Below are 22,796 nucleotides of genomic sequence, written 5' to 3'. Positions count from 1 at the left end.
AACAAGAGGGAACCCACGCATGCACGGGGAGAACATGCAAACTCCACACAGAAAGGCTCACTACGCCCAAACGGGAATCGAACCAGGAACCTTCTAGCTGTGAGGCAACAGCGCTAACCACTGCACCACCCTCCATTACGAAGTGCATGGAAAAAGGGTCTTTTTATGGCACCTTTAAACCTGTTGTGTGCAGATTAAAGCTGTTGTCCTCCATTAATTAGCATGTATGCTGCTTCGCTCACAGTGAATTAAATAGAGCAGTTGTACAGATGACAGATTGAACAGTCAGTGATCCTTAGCTTCCTGCCTCCAACGTCCCTGTGACTGACTGAGTGAGGACAGTTCACATGTGGAAAACACCCTCTTCATCTCCTCAAGTGGGGGTCATGTGACTCTTTGCCACGAGTGCTCTGATTGGTCGAGCCTGACTCATAGAAAAATGTCATTTTTTAAGATGCAATATGTGTTTTTTTTTCCCTCCCCCAATCATGCACCTGGGTTCATCATCATTGGCCGGTGATGATGATGAGGAGGATGATGCATGAATGCTGAATCTGAATCCCTTTTTTTTCTGCTAGTGCATCGTTGCCATGACAACGGGGCCGCTCCTCCACACCCACGCTGCTTACCCCTCTCTCTCTCACTGACAGCGAGCGAGCAAGAGAGAGAGAGGTGTGTTTCTAACCCACGCATTGGAGTGGGAGACAACGTGCGCACTCTCACGTGCACGCTCACACACACATACACACACACACACACACACACATACACACGCACACACTCATAATACAGAGAGTGTGTGTCATGCTAGCAGTGTGTGGGCTGAACCGACCAGCCTTCCACTCATCCTGCCTCTCCCTCCCTCCCTCTCTCTCTCCCTCTCTTCTTCCTCTCTTTTCGTCTCCAGATACACCTCCTCCTCTTCTTCTTCTTCTTCTTCTTCTTCCTCTTCTTCTTCTTTTTTTCCATCCTCCATCATCTTTCTCCTCCACCTCTCCTCCTCCTCCTCTTCTCTCCTCTCTCCATCAGTCCTTCCGTTTTCTTTTCAGTTTATCATCATGGAGAACGAGTCGGTGATCTTCTGGGTGAGTCTCGCTCTCTCTCTGCAGCTTGGTGTGTAATTTGTGTGTGTGTTAAATGACATGCATGTGTGTTCGTCTAATGTTGCTTTGGGTATATGTTCAGATATATGTGTGTGTTCGGTGCGTGTGTGTCGGTCACTTGCTGCCGCTCTGTAACTTTAAAAGTCGTGACTCGATATTCTTTACCTACTTACCCTTTTTTTTTTTTTTTACCTGTCGTCAGCCTCTCATCGCTTCCTTTCCTTTCCTTGCGTCCTCTCCTCCCATCCTTTCATTTCCTTGCCTCCTTTCCTTCTCTTTCCTCTAGCTTCCTTACCCTCTTCCTTTCCTCCTCCAATTCACCGCTACTCTCCTTCCCTTTCCTTCTCTACCATCTGCATTCCTTTCCTCTCTTACTTGTTGCCTTCTTTCCTTTCCTTGCCTACTTGTGTCTCTTCTTTCCTTTCCTCCTCTCTTCTCCTTCCTTCATTTCTTTCCTTTTTTTGCCTCCTCTCCTCCTTCTCTCCCATCTGGGTTCATCCATCTTTTCCTCTCCTTATCCACCACCCCACTCTTTTCCTTCCTCCCTCCCGCCTTTGCTTCCTTGCCTCCTCTCTTCTTTTCCTTTCCTTTCCTGTGTGTCCTGTCATTTCCTTCCCTCATCCCATTATTCCTTTCCTTGCCTACTCCTACTTTCCTTTCCTTCTCTCTGATCTGTATTACTTCCTACCTTTCCATATTTGCTTTCTTTTCTCTCCTTGCCTCCTCTCCTCCCTTGCATTGGCTTCCTTCTCTCCTATCTAGATGTATTCAGTGTTTTCCTTCCCTTGCCCATTCTCTCTCTCTTTCCCATCCCTCTTTCGCTTCCTTATCCTCTTCCCTATACTATCCCTCCTTCATCTCTTAGACCTTTTTTTAATCTCCTTTCTTCGTTTCCTCTTATCCTTGCGTCCTTTCTTTCCTTGCCTCCTTTCCTCTCCTCTGTTAAATTCCTTCCCTTCTATCCTACATTTCATCCTTATCACCTTTGCTTATTAGCTTCTCCCCTTTCCTTCTTTCTTTCCTTTCCTTGCCTCCTCTGTTATCTTCCCTGTACTTTCTCCCTCCTTTTTCTACTACGTTTCCCCTTTCCTTATCTTTCTTTCCTCTCCTCCTTCTTTCCCTTTCCACCCTCTCTTCTTCTTCTCTTTCTTTTACTTATTTTATCCATACTTACTTTTGTAGTTCCTTCTATCTTCTTGTTTCCATTACTCTTTCCCTCTTCCCTTTTCCTTGACTCCTTTCTCTTCCAACTAAATCCCTTTCCCTTCCCTATTTCTCATTAACATTTCCTTTCGTCCTTCCTTCTTTTACTTTCCCTTTTCTGTCATTTCCTTTTCCCCTTTCTCAGTATCTCTTCCCTTTTTTCTTCTTCCATGTCCCCCTGTGAGCCCCCTCTCTCTCTCTCCTCCCTCTTCTCATCTTTTATTGATCTTGTCCTCATCTGATCTTTTCCTTGCGTCTTTTTTTTTGCCATTTTCCTTTAAATGTTCCTCCCACCCTGTCCTCTCTATCTTTCATTTTTCTTCCTCTCCATCCCTCCTCTCCTCCTGTCTTCTTTTTCTCTCTCTCGCCTTTTTATTTCCTGTTTCAGTTTCCTCCAGCATCCCTGTACCGTCCTGTGTGTGTGTGTGTGTGTGTGTTATGTAAGCAGCAGCAGTGAGAGTGTGTAGGCCGTAGTCTCAGACCGTCTATCTAAAGAGATGATCTGCTCAAACACTTCAAACAGGAAGTGGATCTGCTGCTTCTTCTGCAGCACTCAACACTCTTCAACATCACCTGGTTCTTGAGGGATTTCACCTCCAGCGTCATTAGTCAGAGGTTAGAGAGGGAAATGAGAGCCTTGTGTTTAAAAGAACAAAATGCAGGTTCAGGACTACATTTCCCATGATGCATGGGGTATATTCAGAGCATATGGAGAGAAATCAATCTGGCATGAAGAGCTGCAACAGATAAAAAGTGACTTGTGTGACTACAAGCTGAGATAACCTTGTGTATCTTTTTCCATCTTTTTGCTCCGCTGCAGAGCGCCTACCTTTCTGATTTATGTTACGAACTACAAAGATACCTTGTAGATGGCACCTGGGGGGTATTTAACAACACTTATCGGGTACTATTTTGGTGGTTATGATGACACAGAGTAAGTGTGTTACTCACAGACCAGTAGCCACCGTGAAGTCAGCCATAGATTTGACGACTACCGTTTTGAAGCCTCGAGTTTGATATTTTGCCGTTGCCATCTTGTTTTTTTCAGCCAGAAGTGACCATATTTGGACAAGAGGGTGAAGCTGGAAAGGAGCAAGAGGTTAGCAAATGCTATTGCTAGCATGGTTTAGCAAGGTGTATGCTTAATTTATGGTAACTGCAATATTAATATGAAAGCTAATTTTAGCGAGTGAAAAACAGGCTTAAAGCAAAATGTACTAATTAAAGAAAAGAGAGTCTTTTAGGACAACCAAACGCTGACATTTTTCATGTCGCTGTGGTAGCAACTTGACATGCACAGGTAGCCTCACCTAAATCCTGCCCTGCTTTATGGTCTTTTTGACTCTAAATGGGAGCATAATTTACTAAATGAGATTGAGACCATAAACTCATCGGGAAAATGTTTACTGAGGGAATAAATCAAGAGAGAGGTAGTAGTGGTGCAGACCAAAAACTAAGCTAAAAAAGGAGTAAAAACTGGACTCTGCGGGATGTTGAAAATGAGCAACTGATTGCTAACAAAGTCAACATAGCTGGAAAGTTGATGCTTGTTTCTGTTGCCCCCTAGTGGTCTAACAAAAATCTGATATTGTAGCTTCAAGTTGTTAACACAAGACTGAGGGATTTATAAGGATTCTGATTTAATTGCAAGATCATCTACTAGATTAGGATTCAAACCAAAAAAGACAAAGAACTAAAAATTAATATATTTGTTTTTTTTCCGAAGCTGAAACAAACATGTAATAACAATTTCAACCTCTTGGGGACGCTATCACGGCTGTACATTTTTTTGTTCTTGTTCTAACGCGGAAAAATAGAGAGGGAAACTGAACAGATCAGTTATTAGGCTCCCAGTGATGTGAGAAACTTGACGAGTTGAAGTGTGTGTGTGTCAGAGAGAGATGATAATACAGTGTGTATTATCATCTCCTGCCAATGGTTACCATAGTAATGGCCAAGGGAGCTACATTTCTAGGACACACACATCCTGTTCACACCTCACAATGAAAAGCATCTTGGTGATCTGACCACAACTAGGCCGCCTACAAATCCAGCTCTGTGGACACCTGAGCAGGTATTAAAGAGCTGTATCAGGATCAGGTCGTTCAGTTGCAGAGAGAACACGATGTGAGAATCGTGAGAAAACACATGAAGGGTGCAAAGTGTTTAATCAACTTCACTGTATAATTGAAAAGTCTGGGGGGGAAGTTTATTTTGAACAAAAAAACAGCCATGAAGGAAGAAGTTTAATAGACTAAATGTACCAAAAAATTATAGTGCTGCAGTCCATACTTAAGTAAAGTATGCATCATTAAATAAAAGTATTCATCCTTAAGTACAAGTTTGCATCATTAAATAAAAGTATTCATCATTATGTAAAAATATTCATCCTTAAGTAAAAGTTTTCATTCTTAAGTCAAAGTCTGCATCCTTGAATTAAAGTATGCACCCTTAAATTCAAGTATGCACCCTTAAGTAAAAGTATGCATCTTAAAGTAAAAGTCTGCATCCTTGAATACAAATTATGCATCATTAAGTAAAAGTGTGCCTCCTCAGGTAAAGTATGCATCATTAATTAAAAGTATGCATCATAAAAGAAGGTATACATCATTCAGTAAAGTGTTGAAACATTTTCATTTTAGGTTTGAACTTAGGTCAGTCTGAACTGGATCTATAGAAATCTGGATAGGTCTTATACAAAATAATAAGTGATGAGTATCAAACACACATACACACAAAGACACACACACACACACACACACAGTTAGTGTGTGTGTGTGTGTGTGTGTGTGTGTGTGTGTGTCAGTGTTATCAGTGCCATCCAGCTTCTCAGCTTTTCCTGCCAAACATCCATTTCCTTGGCAACCCAGACAGGAAGCAGGAAGTGTGAGTCACAGGAAGTACTTCTAATCTTTGTTAAGTCCTTTTTTTTTTGTTAAATTGTTTTTTTTTTTTTTCAACATGTCCTCCTGCTGTCTGTGTTGCCATAGTAACATCCCAGTTCCACAGACCCCCCCACACACACACCAGCTGGCTAGCATGCTGTTAGCTATTAGCAGGCTACCAGCTGGCTACCAGTATACTATTGGCTGACTAAACAGTAAGCTAACAGCCCATTGCTAATCGGCTTTTAAAGGTCAACTGCTGGTTTCTAGCAGACTGCTGACCTTATGCTGTCAAATGACTAACAGTATGCTAACAGCTAGCAGCTCTAATTAAACGAAGACTAGCTAGAAAGAAATTAGGTGTTATGCTCATGTCATTGTAGCTACCAAACAGCTAGCTACTTCATGCCAGCTGCCAACAATTTACAGCAACTACGACTGATTATTAGCCAGAAGTCTATTAGCAGGCTGCTAATAGCTAATAGAACGATTGTTCACAATGGAAACTACAAACGCTACTAGTTCCTTATCACTATTAGCATTCTACTATTAGGCTACTAAAAAGCTAATCTCTGGCCAGCTAACAGTCCTCTATCAACTGGCTGCTAATAGCTACCAACTCCAGCATGACAGTAAGTCAACAAAGATAGCTAGTTAAAGAGATGTTGCCTGCTGCTAGCAGAATGTGGCTGAATGTCTATAAGTCTACTCAATTTCTGCTAATCGTGAACAGCTGTCTGCAATAAAAAACTACAATGCCATTAGTTGTCCTCCAGTATTAGCAATGCTAGTAATAGGCGGAAATCCCTTAATGACTTCTTAAAATGTCTTTTTTTTTCAAGCAAAAAGCCCAAAACCAGGAGTTTTTTAGTGTACAGTGTGACTGACAATCACAACGTTGAATTGGTTAAAAATTGCCAGCATTTGATAGGAATGGTTGGATGTAGTATTTATGCAAATGTAACCGCTTTCTGCAAAGTAAAGCACTTTCTATGCCCTCTGACTCGCTCTGTGATCTCTTGTGCTGTCTTTCAGCAAAGCCAAACAAAATATCCAGTTGTTATCGCTGAGTGAATGTCACTTTCTCTTTCTGTTTCCAGACATAACAGTGATCTGGTCAAGGTTCATGAAAGCTAACTGCTAACAAAAGCTAGCAGCAGCACGTAGTCTGCTGCACTGAGTCCCACCAGCTCATCTGAGAATAGAAACATGGATCAATATTTAAAACTTTACATAATACTAGCAGCATAGCAGCAGTTAGAAACAACTTTAGGCCTCTTTCTGTTGGCCTTGTTGCCATGATAACTGATAAAACAGCTTCACATTGTGTAACTGACTGAACCTGAAATGGCCTCCACAAAATGCAGCCGTGTCTGACCCAATTCTGATTTAAACTGCAAACCGCACGCCTCATCGTCTCTGTGCACCCTCCACTCTTCTTCTGACATGTTTTTTTTCTTCTTCTCCCCCTCCTCCCCTTCTTCACATCCTGGCCTCTCCTTTACCTCCCACCCGCCTCCTCCCTATCTTCCTCTCGCTCTTCCTCCCGCTTTTCCTCCCTTTCTACAGGATGGGCAGGGCAGCACCGAGAATACAATCTGAAACTCTGAGACCTCTCACTCTACAGCAGGATTACTACACATTAACTGCGGTTATACTACAGAAACTACCTTAAAACGACTTCATATACTACGGAATCTTCTCATCCTACAAGAGGAACTAAAATATCTCCGGAAAATACTTCATCAGCAGCAGAAAATACTCATTCAGCTACTAGTATTACTGCTCAGAGGATTACAACAATCCATTCTGGTGAGGTCAGAACGATCAGAGACACAAGAGCCTGTTGTCTCAAGCTGGACCAGAACCAGAAGCTAGAACCAGTACCGGACCAGTAAGCCAGTCAAACTCTGTAGAGTGGATCGAACCAGGCCAGGACAGACCAGAAGAGACCAGCAGAAACCAGTAAAGGCCATTGGAAAAGTTTGATGGGACTGCTGACAAAAGGTAAGTCCACCTGCCTGGAGCTAAGGGTGGTTAGATCTGGACTTAATCATATTGGAACCATTGGGCCATCTTTAAAATTGATTTCAGTTACAGTTCTAACTTCTGGTTCCTGAAGTCACGTTTATAGGGAAGTCACGTGACCTAACATTACCACATCCGACAGATTTAAAACCTCTTTAACAGTTTATTTTTTAACCCTTGGGGTCTCAATGAATGGGTACAAAAAGTTTTTTAAAATTGCTCTGAGTTCTTTGCTTCAGTTGGCAGCTGTGGAACCGGCTGTAATAGCTACAATGCAATCCTTTGGGGCAATTACAGAAGCTTAAAGTACGTCCACTAAAAGTTCTTGTTGTTTCCACTGACAGGCTCAGATTGTTATTCTAAGTGTGTGACAACATGACAGAAAGGATCCCTACAGAGATAGACCTTTTTGTTACAGAGGAAGATGATTGTTTTAACCACACACACACGTTACACCAGATGACAAAAATAGTAACACTAACACAGCAGGACATTGGAGTCACTGGCCCACCGCTGCCTCAGTTGGTGGATTTTGGTTATTGTGCTATTGCGTGGTGTGTTACACAGATGGTTTGTTGGTTCTGCATCAAAGATTTAGAACACAAAAGTCACACAATAATCACCAAGGCCATCTATTGTAGCAGTTACAGTAATGGTTTAAAGCTTCTAGACATTTAGACACCAAAATATGTAATAATAAGGCTCAGGAGTTTAAGTTACCTGATGATAGCCACAAAAACATTCCCTTAATGTTTCTTTGAACAATTTTGCAATGATGCTAAACGATTCACTAAAAAACATCAACAATCCCAATAATTTTTCTCCACAAAATCGACTTTCGAAATCCAGATTAATAATAATGCAAAAGAAAACCAACAAAGAAATCGTCTTACTTAGGGATGCACGATATCATCGGCACGTTATCGGTATCTGCAGATTATGGCTTGAAAATTACATATTTGCCTTTATAATGGCTTTTAAATTTTCCACCCATAAAACTTTAATTCTGCCTAAACGCTCGACGATTCCCTAAAAAAGCTTGATGTAATGCTGCTACATTAACTTGGCACGAGTGTGCGTGCGCTCTGCCTGCGCAAAGTTATCAACAATATACAAATAAAGACTAAAAAGTTGCAGAAACTCGAGCCGATGAACAGAAGTTAAACAACTTTTACAGCTCTAAACTAGCTCACAGTTAGCTCACATTCTCCTCATTTTACCAACTAAACATCAAACACGCCGAAAATACACTCGTGGCCAAAGCCAACGCTAACAGAGAGCAACTTAAACATCAGTACAAAACTAACTCACATATTCATGGACGTACACACGATAAAAAGAGTCCGTCTGCGATCACTGATGTCTCCGTAGTAGGTGCAGTAAACAAGTCCGGGCATGTCTCCCTCACTGCTGTGTTTCGGGCGGATGTTGCATTCACGTGCGCTCAGAAACAGGAGTGATCAGACACGTAACCTTTTGTACAACGCCTCTTCCGTCATGCGTGAAGAAGGGTGCAAGATGTCTGCGGTGTGGCAGTTTATGGCCACTACAATAAGAGTAGGCATGATATCAACTCCACTACAGGGAGACCTGATGTTCTCTGCAGTTAGGTGGAAAAAAACATGTAAATATATCGGTATTGAAATCAGCAAAAAGGGTTGGAAAATATCGACATATGCGCAAAAAATCCAATATCGTGCATCCCTTACTATATTTATAAGACTTTGTAGTAGCAGCCCAGCACCATATAATTTATATTATATATCACATTCAGCATAATTATTGCTAATTTAATGTAATGTAATGTAAATGTAAATTGTAACCTGTTTCGACTTCTGTCTTCAACTCTGCAGATTTATAGTTAAACAGGAAGAAACAGCAGAATGGTCCTTTAAGCTTCCAGGCTGTGTCCATGTTCACGTTCACAGCCTAATTTAAGACAAGGCTCTGCTGGGTGTTTTTCATCTGTGTTCCAGGGATATTTAAGGTCCATGAAGTGCTTTTAAATCTCAGTCATTGAGAGTACAAATGGCTGCACGCTGGCTGACTTACAGGCAGAAACCTTGACTCATTTTGCCTGCTTTAAAGACGAAGTGAATTACCGTTTCTTGCTTCTGTTGGGACGCGATCAGTTAGCGAGAGCAGCCGCACAAGACTTGTTGAATATTTCTAGAATGAAAATATTCAACAAATCTGAAGTCTGATACATCTAAAGATCTAAAGATATTTAAATCATGGATGATAAGATTCACGGGTTGTTATTTACAAGGCTACAACTAACTTCCTGTTGAGATGGTTTCCCATCATGCTCCTGTTGGACATTTACAAGAAGAAATACTAAAAACGGAGCAGAATCAGAAGCAGCTTTTGTTCACAGCTGTTCTTTTGTGTGCAGAAGTTTGTTTCATCTGCAATGATAGCTGGGTTAGCATTCTGAGCTAGCAGGTCGATCATGAGGTCTGTCCTCAGTACTTTTAGGTCCCTTTGAAGTTGCGAGTCCATCTGAAGTCATTTTGGTGCTCTGTGTGGTTGTTCTATATCTTTTATGTATCTATTATGTTTTTGGCCTTTCAATTTTATTGGATAGGACAGTGGATAGAGTCGGGAATGATGGGAGAGAGAGTGGGTATAACACGCAGCGAAGGGCCGAGGGTCGGAGTTGAACCCGGGCCGTTTGTTGATGGCTGAGCGTCTGTACATGGGGCGCACGCTTTAACCACTGAGCAGAACCAACGCCCATTTTTGTCTTTGTCTTGTGTCTTCTCATTTTTTTGTAGTTCTGGTCTCTCTGTTGTTGTTTCCTGTCTTGCCGTTGTATCTGTTTGTAATCATTTATGTCTCGTTGTCGTATTATGCTGTTCCAATGACTTCCCAGTTACAAACGTTAACAGTCACCTCACGCAGAGTTATTGGTCGAAGGGCCCAGTGACCACTTGGATGACCGGGTCTTGGCGTGGTATGCCCAACGCTTAAATGAATAATTTCTGTAATAATGTGACGTTAATTTATTATCTCAGTATTAATTTGTTTGGAGCAGTGATGACAGGTAACTTGGTTCATAACAAGACACCTGAAACGTAACAAATTCATAGTGCAGTATCTTTTTGTCCAACCCCGTCAAAGTTGACAATATTCACACGCTTACTTTCCACCATCAAACACCTTTCTGTTTCTCACAGTTCTTTCTTTCTTCCTCCTGCTGAAGGACGTTTCTCTCACTTCTTCTGTCTGTGAAACACAGAATTTACATTTCCCGACATGAAGCTGATTCTTCTTCCTGATCCCCTCGTGTGTTCAGCAGACAGACTGTGATCTTTGTCAGCTGATTACACAGAAGCTCTTCTCACTTTAAAGGAACATTCTGTCTTTCTCGATTATGCAATAGGACTGAGGCAAGACGGATCGGCTTTTCATCATTATATCCACCGTCAAGAGACATTAAGAATCAAAACTAATTTACTTTTTCATCCAGGATCTAATTTTAAGTAGACTTTGAATGGCTGATTGGGTTATTTTGATACATGAAGACCTTAGAGATCAGCTGGTGGAGCCGCAGTATTGTTGTCCTGCCCCTTCCTCTACCCAACACACACCTTCACCTTGTGTCCTCGCCGTGTGGGAGCCCTCAGGTGTCCTCGCCGTGTTGGAGCCCTCAGGTGTCCTTGGCGTGTTGGAGCCCTCAGGTGTCCTTGGCGTGTTGGAGCCCTCAGGTGGGCTCAGTCTGCAGCAGAACAGCTTCTTGTGTCGGTCTGAAGCAGATATTCACGCTGATGGAAAGTTCACTGACTGTAGTGTTAGTGTTAGTTACGTCTCCTCTCGCCGTTCCTCCTCTACTCTGCTGCTCGGGAACAGAACGCTGCAGGAGCCCCATTTGTCCACAGAGCTGTCAATCATGAGGCCACACCCCCTTTTTATAGCATCAAATAACTAATTAAAAGTAAACTTGTCAGAAAAATGAACACTTGGACATAAATCAGCATGATAAGAACTAACTATAATGACAGAAACCATGTTTGAGAAAAAATATTTGAGGTGTATTTTGATTTTATAGTTTGACTCATGTCCCATCTGTTAACATGGAGGAGGCGGGCTTTATGAGCTATACTGCAGCCAGTCAGCAGGGGGCGATAGAGAGGGTTTGGCTTCACTTTTATGGAGCTGTAATGTCGGCCATCTTTTTATACAGTCTCTGATACCTCGACAGGTTTAATAGTGAGTTTGTAAACCCCTCATTGTATCAGATAACCTCGGCCTGTAACACCTGTACCAACAAAAGTCCCAGACCAGAATTATCCCAGATTGTGGGGAGGGGTTAGTCGGGTATCGAGCTGCTCTAAGTCTGCATTTATTGAGTTTTATCTCGTCAAGCTTTACATTCTCACAGGTACAGAACATTTTAAATATGCACTTCATTAAACCAGGACACCAGTTTTTGACGAGTTAACAAAACTAAATTATTGATATCAAAAGATTTTTGGCATCACATCCTTGAATTTAAAGCAGTTAAAAAGGACTCCTTGACATTACATAAAGCTAAGACAACATAAAGAGACAGAATCGGCAAACATTTTCTCGCTTGGTGAAACGAAAGCGTGTTGAATTGGAGCCTTATATCCTGATGATGATCGTAGCTGCTGCATTGTACAGGCTGTGTGGGAGGACAACGGCTCTGCTCAGGACAAAAACGGGAAATGATCAAAATGGTGACCCCGAGTTATTTCAGGATGAAGCCTCCCGCTGCTCGAGCTGAACAAGAATTTCACCTCTCCGCAAGACAATGATCTCGAGCCAAAATCACAGCAAACATCCTGATTCGGATCAGTCGAGGAGGAAACCTGCGAGCGAACCTGAGGAGACGTTACATAACTGAGCACTCTGCAGAGAAGAGAGGAGGAAAACAGCCACTGTGAGCAACACGAAAGCTGCTTCTGCTCCCACTGAGTGTTACCTGAAGGACCCATTCACATTAACAGGCAGAAAGATAACTAGAGGCGCTGCATTTTCCAGGGAAATTATGGTGCGATTGCTAATAGCACAAGTGTTTTGCTTACTGAGGCTTGAAAGTAGGATTGTCAGAGAGAGTCTCAACTGCAAGAAGGAATGAAGATTGAAAGAGAGGAAGTGAGAAAGGAAGGAAGGAGGGGAAGAGGAAGGCAACAAAAAAGGAAGGAGAGACTAAGAATGGAAAAGGTTGATGACCGTAAGACATCGAACATGACCCACCACGCCCCTGGTTCGACTCCTGCCGGTCATGCGACCTTTGTTTCATGTCATTTCCAATCAGTCTCCTCCTTGTTATCACTATTTTTATAATATTCATTCCACCCATTGGCAGAGCTGTCCATCCCAAAATGTTACTTTTTCTGGTTCACTCTCAGCGCTCTCATAGAGTCAGAAAAAAGACTGTAAAAGCCACAGCACAGTGCCGACTCAGCAGCAGAAAGCAGGCGCACACAGTTAGCGATATTACCTTTGTGCCAAAATGTCCCTGCCTTCCCTAAATCCACTCAGTGCACGCAGGGCAGCTGGTTTGCTTACCTTCAAAAGACAACAGAAGAAGAAGAAGAAGAAGAAGGAGAGATCCTATCTCCTTCAGTTTATGTTTACACTGAAAAGTCCCAGCTTAATCCAAAAGGCAACTGAAGCCTGAAACGTCTTCAAGAACTTCAACCACGTCTGGATTAAATTTAGAAAGACCATGACCTGAATAAAAAACTCCCAAGAAGAAAATATGTTGGAAATCAAGTTAGAACCCTCCCAAAAAAAGATCGATGAACGGGTCTCGGAAAGGAAGAAAGCAATAAGACGCTGCTTCCCTTTGAGAGCTGTAATGCCCAGCACTGATATCAACTTAAAAGAGAATCATACTGTATGTTGTCCTCACACCTTGTTCTTGCTACCCGCGAGTGATGAATGCCCACATCTTACCAGCCAGTAATGTCCCTATATCCTGTTCTTTTTCGTCTTGCTCTCAGTTCAAAGATAGAGATAGAGGTAGAGTAAGGGGCTCAGACATCCACGGGGAACTCGATAGAACAATCACTACTCTGCGTCTGAAGGAGCCACCAGAGTTGGTTTCAGGCGTCTGATTAGAATCCCTCCTCGGCTACTTCCTGTGAAGGATTCTGGGCACGCCCAACTGGAAGAAAACCCCAGCGTAGACTCAGAACTCGCTGGAGGGATAAAATACCTCAAACGACCTGGGAACGCCTCTGAATCCCCTCAAGAGGAGCTGGAAGAGGTTGGTGTGGCGAGAGACGTCTCAAATATTCAGACATCAGAAGATGTTGATCGATGGATGGACTGATAGATATTTGATTTTGCGACAAAATTCCTGAGGCCTGGCCCACACTGAAAGATGTTTTGAAGTGTTGAGAATGTGAGAGAGCCACACATGACGACAGGTAACGATCGATTGAACAGTTTTGATCCTGTAGTGTGTGCAGAGCAACGATACGACCCAAACAGCACACCACACACTAACAGGTCCACTCACCAACAGCCAGACTCTCACAGCTGGAAATCTCACTGAATCTCTGGCAGTCAAACGAGACTTTAGAGTAAACAAACATGGCGGACGACGGGTAGGAAGAATTGGCGATGCAAGTTTTTGGGCTTTTTACTGACAACAGACGGCGTGAACACGGGCTGGACATGTTACTTTATGCTTCACGTTGGGTTTTGTCGCCATGGCTGCGGTTGTTGTGCTTCCTCCTTCAGTCAACTTTCTTCAAAATTGTTTGGTTCCACGTGACGATCCACAGAGAGCGTGCTCGGCTGTCCCCACACACAACAGGATATCAGATTGTAAATATTGAACATGTTTAATATTTGAAATGGGCGGGGCCACGATGTTCTTGTGAGCAGATCTGGAGAGATAAAATAACTTGTAACATCCGTCACACCACAGGAACACCTGAGAGATCATCTTTAGAACCATCAGAACATCAGGACTTAGTTTACTTTTGTCTGAAGGAGGGAATCGATGCAGCGAAAAGAATTGACTGAAAATATTAATGGACAAAACCTGTTCCGTCACCTTTACCACATGGACGTTTGCTTCCGCCACGAGGAGAGGTAGATTGAAGCCTGTAGTGTGATTAAAAGCAGCGTGTCGGTAAGTTTTTCTGGACTGAAGCTTTTCGTTGTTCCGACTGTAAACATTGTTAGAACCTGCAGCTCTTTGACAACAGTGTGTGTCACAGACGTCTGTTTGAACAGCTGTCAGAGAGTTGGCTCGCCTTTAGTTTTTACCTTCAGTTTGAAGGTTAATCCATCAAACAACTGCGCAAAGCTCTGATTTAATGAGCTTTTATTCCCTGCAGTGATGCATGAAAACCCCAAAATTGAAAAGCGGTTTGGATGTTTTTTTCATGTCTGTTTCCTTTGTTCTGACAAATACAAGTGTCTTAGTTCAAAGCCTCAGCACAGGTTAAAAGATTAACAGGAACACACACAAGACGGAAGAGACTCTCAACAGCTTTGGGGTTGTTCGAGTGATTAATCAAGTTTTGCAGCGTTTGTTGGCGAGGGAGGTTTTGTGGGGCTGAACCTGCTCGTCTGACCCATCAAATCCAAAGAAAACAAGGCGGTGATTTCTGTCTGGATGTTGATGTGTGGAGTTTCTGGAGTCGGTGTTCAGTGGACAGAGCAGGAGAGGCTTTGTCTCAGAGTTTTATTTTGAAGGATCAGAGCCTCTGATTGGTGAATCTCAAGTGTTTTCTCAAGCGCTGAAATTTAGAGCCAAAGACTGAGGTAGACAGAATGGAGACGTTTGTACTGTCTCTGTATCTCAGACTGCAGCCATGTTATTCCAAAAGGCGTTGATACACTATAGTAATATTACATAAGCAGCTAATCTGCAGTTCGGGCTCAGTGTTTACTGTTAGAATCTGTCAAAACAAATGTAGTGAACTGTGATGATAAAGCAGCTCACAGCTTTTGTTCCTGTTACACAACATGATCAGAAGCAAAGAACTGATAACAGAAACAGTGTCTGCCGTGCTAGTTGGGTCAGAACACACCGTTTAGAGCCTCTATGAGACGCTGTGAAGGAGAGGAGAGGTGAAGGGAAATACAGCAGGGACAGGTCCAAACTAAAGACGATGCTGTTCATGATCGGTATATTGACCACTCGATTTATTTGAATTATTGGTCCGAATATAAGTTGGGTTTTTCCCTTCTCATACATCTGAAAAAGTGGGATCGTCGTATATTTGTGGTCCAGACTTTTAAATTTCAATAAACGTTCAACAGTGGACGGCGCCTAGCTACAGAGCCGGGGGGATGATAGACGGAGAGGCACGCTGATGGTCCGGAACAAAGTGGCTCAAAAGTCGGCCGAGTTAACAACAACTGAGGCGAGTTATGATGCTGATTTAAGATAGAGGCGCAGCAGAGTCATTAAACTGTCGAGCAGACAGAAATACGGTGAAGTGACTGAAGACGGCGAGCCCAAAAAGACCGTCATAAAAATGCTAACAGTCTTAGCTAACAGATGCTAACAGAGAAAATCGTGCTGTGGTCCTCGGACGCTTCCAGAGACTGACAGGAGCGTGTGTGAGTGTTACTGACACACAGAACGAAGGTGTGCCTGTTAGCAGAGCGGACATCCAGCTGCTTCAGGAATGATCTAATAAAAGAGGCCTCACTTAGAGGGTTAATGATTTATTGACGTTCTGAAAGGCATTTTATTTCATTTAATGAGACAATTTAATCAAAAACATATTGAAAAAACGATTTTATTCAACAGGTCAAATAAAATTGTTTTCTTTAAAAAAAAAAAAAGTTTTCAAAAAGTCCTAAAAAGTCTTAAAATCAGGGTCATTTTATTTGGACCAATACGGTATTTTAGAACGGTCTAGAACGTTCTATTTGTTATATTAAATACTTAGACCAACATTCGTCCACCAGCAGTGAGAACGAAATCCTGTGCTAGTGACTGAGGACATGTACGTCCATGTAGCGCATCTATTTTATCCCAAACCACATTTTTGTTTCCTAAACTTAACCGAGCAGTTTTGGCGCTTTAATCTAAGCAAACTGCTTCTTAGCCACATGTTGCAAGTATTTATTTGGTATCAATCTTGAAACCCATCAAATATCGTCCGAGGAGGAGTTGACGAACAACACTGGATGATCCGGACGCAGTCTGTTTTTGGGGGTGTCCCAGCTGTTTATGAAAAAAACCATCACACGAGTTATTTCAACACTATTTCAATTTATTTCCATTTGAAACAAATTCAAAACACACAAATTATAGCCTCCCATCTGTTTCAACATCGCTTTGCAATTGTGCTAGCTACCGGCGCGGTAGTTGAGCTCAGCCTACGGTAACGTTCATCGGCTAAATCCCGATCTCCGGACTCACGGACTTTAAGGCGTGCTTAGTGCTGTCCCTCTGTCCAATCATGCAGTGCGTGAGGGCTCTGAGGCAGACTTTCCGTGAGTCTGCATATCCGCAGACTTTCCTTTGGTAGTTACCCAGAGTTCATAGCCAGCTTGGTGATGTATGCAAACATAATGTCCAGGCCCCCACTAAAATTAAACAAATGTTGTTATGTTGAAGTAGCATTCAGTAAGTGCAAACAAAGCAAGCACTGACGTGACGGGAACCGCACATACGTTTATCTGTAAGTGACAACATGTAGATCAAGTTTTACAATAATCTCAACTAGCCAAAGGATAAACACAAGAATGGATTTGTAATGGAGCGACGACGGCCACGACCAGACTGATATCTTGTTTTTCACGTCTCTCTCTTTATTTTTGGCCTCTGCTCTCATTAGATAGGATGGTGGATAGAGTCGGAAATATGGGAAGAGAGAGTGGGGACGACATGCAGACCCGGCCTGCTGAGCCTCTGCACATGGCTTGCACGATTAAACCACTGAGCTAAACCGCCTCCCCAATGTTTATAGAGATGAATGAAAAGCTGTTTTTTGTCCTTTTATGCCTTTATTAAAGGAGGAAGGGCGGTGGATAGTGTTGGAAACAGGGAAGGAGAGAGTGGGGGGTGACACGGCAAAGGGCCGACCGTGGGAGTCAAACCTCGGGGCCGCTGCAGGACTGCATCTCGTCAAAAGCACCAACAGGGACTGTTTCCAAATCCTGCTGAAACATGACGGCTCGCTGCTTTTGGTGCTCAAAAAACGGAAACTAAAAGGCTGTTGACACCATAAATCTCGCCCCTCGCCTACAGGTTTGTCCTTCATATGCAGATATCTGTTTATAGAGATTATTCCGGAACTGATGTGTAGGTTCTGTGTGATGAGTGTTGCCTACCGTCGGAGGGGACGCTAATTTAGGAAAGGGTCGTATCATAGGGTCGGAACAAATCCTGTATGTGGTGGTATTGATTGCAGGACTTGTTGCAGATTTTTAGTGCTATAATGTGTAGGGAGATGTGTGTGTGTGTGTGTGTGTGTGTGTGTGTGTGTGTGTGTGGGAGTGGAGCTTTAATGAGGCACCGTGTGACTCAACATGAAGGAAATACAGTAGAAGCAAAACAAGAGCAGAGATGAAACATTTAAAACCAGATCGTTGGTATTCTCGTAACACAGGTGTTAAAGACTGTTTGTAATTGAAGTCTCCAGTACCTCCTCCCAGTGCATGATGGGATACTCTGCAGTGTGCTTTGACCCTGAGAGGCAGCGAGTCGTGATGGGAAAGGAATGAATGAGTCTGTAATTTCTGTTCCTCTGGTCCTCTAACATTTCAAAGATTGACATGTCGTCTTGTGTGCCGAGGATTCCTCCACAGGCGGAGACGTGAACGTTAAATATCGCTGCAATTACCGGCCTTTTACTGAAGTGAATGAAAGGAAGTGATTCATTTCACAGGCTGCCTCTCGGTGTCCTGCCAGCTCTGCTTGGTTACAGTCAGTGTTTTTACTTCATTTCAGCACGCTGGGAAAATCAAATCCCCGAGACTTAAAATGTGTTTGGTATATTGACTTCTATGGCCAAATTAAATTATCATCGTGGGTGAATGCAGCTGAGAACAAGGCCTGTTTTCAAAACTGTCTCTGTCGGTGCCTTCAAGGACACTCAGACATCAGAGAATTGAGAGTCGAGTGCTCAGCAGCAACATTTAAAGGAACCAAATTTACATGATTTAGCACATTTATAAAACAAATCTTGGAGAGCTGGTGTAGTGAAACAGGTCTACAAACATATTTCAAGGTGAAGTCTATTATCCAGGTGTGTTTCTGAATTGGGAGTGCACATGTTTTAAAGGTAGGCATGAGCCTAGAGGGTGGCATTTTGGCGCTAGACGTCACCATATTTGAACAAAAAGGGTGGAACAGGAGAGGAGCAAGGGGCTAGGAGATGTAAGCTAATGCTAGCGCTAGCGTTATTAACTGGAATGCTAATTTTGACCAGCAAAACACAGGCCTAAAACAAAGGGTTCTTACCAACAACTAAAAAAGTGTCTCTTAGTACAAACAACTGCTAAACATGTTTGAGGTCGCCGTGGTAGCAGCTTGTCAATCACAGGTAGCCCCGCCCTGCTTTCTGGTCTGTGTGACTCTAAATGAACATCATGCTGTGTTGAAGAAGACTTGAAACTAGAGACTGAGACCATAAACTCGTTAGGAACATGTTTACTGAGGGAATACATCAGGAGAGGAGGAGGAGCATTTTCTCATAGACTTCTATAGGATCAGACTTATTTGAACTACCAGTGGAGTCGCCCCCTGCTGGACACTGCTATTATGAATGAGATTTAAAACACCTGAGAATTTAAGCACCAAAATATAAGAGAAATTTGATGCCTGGTTGATGCTATGCTAGTTCCTGTCTCTTCCAACTATCGGAGGGATTAGCATTTAAACTGGAGGCGATATTCATGGTACCCAGAGGATTAAGCATACTGTAGGTAGTAAGCTAGTTAGCCAAACATGCTAACAATCTGTGAGAAAAGTCCATAAAATACAACGTCTCGTCTGTTCGTTCCTGTTTTTGTCTGCGTTGTCGTCAGAGACTCGCCCTCCTCACACCTACTTTGATGACCTTCACACTTTTTCAGTTTTCACACATCCATTGTAATGTGCCAACATTTCAACCCAACTTTATTTACACGACACTAAAACACAACACAGTTTTAGACTTTACAACACACAAAGAGAGACGACAGAAGAGATATCAACACATAACAAAGAAACACAATAATTAGCGCCACCTTGAGGTGGACGTGCTTCTTGTTGGGATTTAACTTCTCGCCTGAAGACAAATTTCACATCTTTGCAGCTGACCTGCCGTGCTCCGACTAAAAGCGTCTCTCTGTTAATATTTAATCAGAATTAATCACTTTGAAGTGGATTAATTGAACACTGTCGCTGTTTTTCCTATAAATAGTTCAAAATAAAAATCCGTCTTTTCAGGAAACTCACAATTACTCAGATTAAAGACGAAACAAAGAGTGAAATATTAAATAAAATCAATGTACAAATCTTCAAAGATCAAAGGTATTTATATTGATCCTGATATCAGAAATCAATGCTGAACGATGGATTTGATCATCATTAAATGCACCAAAGAGAGAGCGAGAGAGAGAGAGAGAGAGACAGGCATAGAGAGAGAGACCAGGGGAGATAGAGGAGGATGAGTTGTGAGTTGTCATAGAAACTGGAATAGCAGGGAATCCTGTGCTAACCTCACAGTGTCACTCTGTGTGTTCGTGTGTGTGTGTGTGTGTGTGTTAAAAAAAAGCCCCCTGATCTACATGCTCGCTGTTACCATAGCAACGCGGTTGAACAATTTTCGCAGTTCCCGTTTTAAAAACTACCAACCTACCTGTCTCTCTCTCTCCCCCTGCTCTATCTCAAGTCTCTCCTTCTGTCAGTCTCTCTCTGCCTGTCTCCCTCTCTCCCTCTCCCTGAGTGTCTCTGTCTCTTCCCTCTCTCTCTGTCTCTCTCCTTCTCTCTCTCCCTCACCCTGTCTCTCCCTCTCTCTGCCTCTCTCTCTCTCTGTCTCTCTCCCTCTCTCTCTCCCTCACCCTGTCTCTCCCTCTCTCTGCCTCTCTCTCTCTCTCTCTCTCTTGCTCCCTGTCACCCTGTCTCCCTGTCTCCCTGCCTCCCTCACCCTGTCTCTCTCTCTGCCTCTCTCTCTCTCTCGCTCCCTGTCTCCCTCACCCTGCCTCTCTCTCTGCCTCTCTCTCTCGCTCCCTGTCTCCCTCACCCTGTCTCTCTCTCTCTCTGGTAATCAGGTGCTAATGAGCTCAAATGAAGATAAATATAAAACGATAATTAAATGTGTAATGATGTCTCTCACTGAATAGAAAACGACACCAGCTGCACAGCAGAGGCTGAACTTTATTACTGACTTACTGAAAACATAATCATAGGTTTAAAAAATATACAGAAATCTAATTCAGCTTAATAAAACAAAAAACATTAAATGTAATCATGTGATTTGAATGTTTTTAATGTGAGTTTGAAATAAGGTTAAAGCCACTGATCCACGCGGGGCGGATGTTTTTCCCTGCCGTCATTTTTAATCTTTTCGGGGAGGTCGTCTGTTTCTTTTCTACCTCATCCAAGTGTAAAAACCTTTTTTTGCCATTTATATATTTTTAAATTTTATTATTAATATTCAGAAACTTAAATTTGCATAAAAACAGATTAAAAGCAAGTTTATATTTCAAAATAGGAATGCAACGATTAGTTCAGCAGTAAAACACTAAAAGTGTTTTCATTTTAGAAAATACACATACCTGCACTGGGTGCACGCTGGTGCAGTGGTTAGCGCTGTCGCCTCACAGCTAGAAGGGTCCTGGTTTGAATCCCGGTTCAGACGTAGGGGGCCTTTCTGTTCTCCCCGTGCATGCGTGGGTTCTCTCCAGGAACTCCCGCTAGGTTAATCGGTGGCTCTAAACTGCCCGTAGGCGTGAATGTGTGTGAAAGTTTGTCTGTCTCTAGAGGTGTGTTTCAACAGCAGGAACCAGGGTCTAAGTTTAGTTCTGGGGTAATTGATTTACCCCCTGAAAAGTCCCTGCTCGGGGGCAGTACTTTTCAAAGGTCTAGGAACTTTCAGGGCGGGGCCTGCTGTGCTGATCGTTTCTGATTGGTTGAGAACTCACAGCGTTTTATTTTACACCCGCCCTGATTAAAAGACTTTAAAAGAGCTTTCCAGTGTTGATTCAATTAATCCATTTGTAATGCAGTAAAGCCTACGATCAAACACAGCACAAGTTAAATCTCCTCATCGCCATGCGATCCTCCCTCTTTTCTCCCCTCTTCCCTTTTATAATACTTTTCACGCTGTCTGTAAACTTCCTGTGAAACTTGTGGCTCAGCTTTTCTCCAGAACAATCGGACACGTCTCTGTGTTATGTGTATCTGTGCGTGTGAGCACAATTTGCTCAGGGTGGAAAAACAGGATGTGATGTAACGTCCTCAGGCCATTATTAGCGTTGGAGAAGGTGGAGGTCAGAGTCAGCAGACAATCTGAACAGCATTCAGACGAGGCACAGAAGCCAGCGCAGGTTGCAGACGGTCAGATCGGACGATGAGCCTGGAGTGGAAAGAATCAAGTTGTCAATAGTGTTCCTGGAAAATCAGCAGCGTGTTTAATTAAATGAACATGTCTGTGTTCGTTTTTGTTGTGCAGTGGAACACCTAAATGGAAAGCAGCCATCATCACTGTTATTACTTACACCTTTGAAAATGCAAAATGTCTGCAGTGAGAAATGTCTGTGGGAGGCTGTCAGATTCATGCTAATTTATCTCCGTGTCTCTCTGACATAAAGTATTGAAATCTTCCCCTGCTGTTAATGTTTTTTTTATAATGCATCGATGCCTCCTAATTCAATAACAAGAGAGCTCAAAAAAGATAATTAACTTTAAATTGAAAAATAAACACTGAAGATCTCCCTGCATGCTAACAGATCTGTGAGGATGTGATGCTAAAACCAAAGTGTAACATGGATAAAATAACAGTTCCTGTTGTTGTGTAAATATGCTACAAGTGACGATGCTCATTTTTAGCAGGTATAATGCTCACCATTTTCCCTATGTTAGTTGACTATGTTAGCATGCTAACACTTTGTAATAACCTGTAAACACAAAGTACCGCTGAGGCTGATGGGAATGTCAGAAGTTTTGGTTTTTGGGTCATAAACTAAAGTATTAATATTTCTATATTCAAATTTATTTTGCTTTCCGAAACGCTTTCAGGATGAGGACTAAAAAATGTGTTAGTCCACTGTTAAGTTATTTTTGGTCACTTTTCTGGGGTTGTGGAGTGTAAACTATCCCAAGGCCAGTAAAGAGCAAGACTTAGCCGCTAATGTTAGCTTAAAAATCTGATAGCAACCAGGACAGAGCTGCTAATGTTGGCTTCAACTCAGAAAGCATCCAGTACAGAGCTCAGTATGTTAGCATAAACTCTGGTAGCATCCAGGACAGAGCTGCTGATGTTAGCTTAAAATGTGATGGTATTCTCATCAGAGCTGCTAATGATAGCTAAAATTCTGGTAGCATCAAGGACAGAGTTGCTAATGTTAGCTTTAAGTCTGATTACATCCAAGACAGAGCATCTAATATTTCCTTAGTTCTGATAGCATCCAGGACAGA

At 42.6% G+C, this 22,796-nt stretch overlaps 1 protein-coding gene across 4 annotated transcripts in view; it reads left to right on the top strand.

Annotated features, from left to right (window-relative positions):
* The first annotated feature begins 904 nt into the window (after positions 1–904).
* shank3b (SH3 and multiple ankyrin repeat domains 3b) overlaps positions 905–22,796 on the top strand; it is a 44,113-nt gene continuing 22,221 nt past the window's right edge. For all 4 annotated transcript variants that reach the window (XM_069670768.1, XM_069670767.1, XM_069670765.1 and 1 more), the window contains exons 1-2: positions 905–1,085; positions 6,761–7,198. The gene's annotated coding sequence lies outside the window, so the exon portion shown is untranslated. The remainder of the gene's footprint in view (positions 1,086–6,760; positions 7,199–22,796) is intronic.

Source organism: Semicossyphus pulcher, unplaced genomic scaffold (assembly GCF_022749685.1).
Source record: "Semicossyphus pulcher isolate SPU_LCO1_2020_fin unplaced genomic scaffold, fSemPul1.0.p SCAF_20, whole genome shotgun sequence".
NCBI classification, from domain to species: Eukaryota; Metazoa; Chordata; class Actinopteri; order Labriformes; family Labridae; genus Semicossyphus; species Semicossyphus pulcher.
This window is presented reverse-complemented; position numbering and strand designations above follow the sequence as displayed.